The sequence below is a fragment of the Nycticebus coucang genome, chromosome 15, assembly GCF_027406575.1.
Source record: "Nycticebus coucang isolate mNycCou1 chromosome 15, mNycCou1.pri, whole genome shotgun sequence".
Classification (NCBI taxonomy): domain Eukaryota; kingdom Metazoa; phylum Chordata; class Mammalia; order Primates; family Lorisidae; genus Nycticebus; species Nycticebus coucang.
Window position 1 is genome coordinate 3416868 of NC_069794.1, and position 1494 is coordinate 3418361.

Below are 1494 nucleotides of genomic sequence, written 5' to 3' on the forward strand. Positions count from 1 at the left end.
TGAAGAGATGACGCCCACGTCACCACACCTGCTTTTTTATTTATTTATTTTTTTATCGTTAAATCATAGCTGTACATTAGTGCAATCAAGGGGTACAATGTGCTGGTTTCATGTACAATCTGAAATATTCTCATCAAACTGTTCAATGTAGCTTTCATGGCATTTTCTTAGTTATTGTACGTAGACATTTGTATTCCGCCTTTAGTAAGTTTCGCCTGTACCCATTCTAAGATGCACCGTAGGACCACACCTGCTTTTTAAAGGCCTGCATTCCAGTGGTAGCACATTCACAAAGCCGGGCAGCCATCTTCACGACCCGCCTTCAAAACTGTACCACCCTGGAAAGAAAGCCCATCCCACGAGTGCTGGGCCCGTTTCCTCCCCGTTTCCTTCCTGGAAACTGCACCTGCCGCCCACCTGCTGCTTTGGGCTTCTGGACACTTCACAGACGAGGGACCGACACCTGTGGCCTTTCCTGACTGGCTTGTTCACCGACAGCAACGTTTCAGGGTCCCTCCATGTGGCAGCACCTGTCAGAGCACTGTCCCCTGGTCATGATGAGGACTCCCAGTGCACACAGGCCATGTTTTGTTCCCTCATTCCTTAAATATTAAAAGAATTTTAAATTCCGTGTGTCTGTGTGTAGATGTGGGGTATGTGTGTGTCTCTGCGTATGTAATATGGGTGTGTATGTAGATGTGTGTGTGTGTAGATGTGGTACGTGTGGGATATGTGTGTCTGTGTGTGTAGACGTGGTGTTGTGTGGTGTGTGTGTAGATGTGTATGAGCCTGTAAGGTATGTGTGTATGTGGGGAGATGTATGGTGTGTATGTGTGAGCCTGTGGGGTGTGTGTGGTGTGTGTGCATGTGGGCTGTGTGGGTGAGAGTCTGTGGTGTATGTGAGTGTGTGGGGTGTGTATAAGTGTGTGGGGTGTGTGTTGTGTGTGCAAGTGGGTGGGGTGTGTGGGGTGTGTATGACTGTGTGGGGTGTGTGTGAGCATCTGTGGGGTGTGTGGGGTATTTGGTGTGTATGAGTGAATGTGTAAGTATGTGTTGTGTGTGCAAGCAGGTGGGCTGTGTGTGGGGTGTGTGAGCATCTGTGGGGTGTGTGGTGTGAGTGTGTGTGGTGTGTGTTGTATGTGCGAGTGGGTGGGGTGTGTGTGAGCATCTGTGGGGTGCGTGGTGTGAGTGAGTGTGTGTGGGGTTTGTGTTGTGTGTAGGAGTGGATGGGGTGTGTGTGTGTGGATGTGGGTGTGTAAAGCAGCCATTTTGTGTCTCACTCAGGAGTGTCGGGGCCCTGACGTCTGTTTTCTCCTCCCCTGTAGGGCTCAGGCTGCTTTGGGCCTTTAGTGACATGTGTAGGGACAAGGGTCACCATGTGCCTGAGTTGGCGCCACAGCAGGGCAGGGCCTTCATCTGTGCAGTGACGGCACAGGGTTGGGGTGGTCTGTGTGGCAACTGGAGTGTCGCTGGTGGGTGTCCAAGAGACAAGGT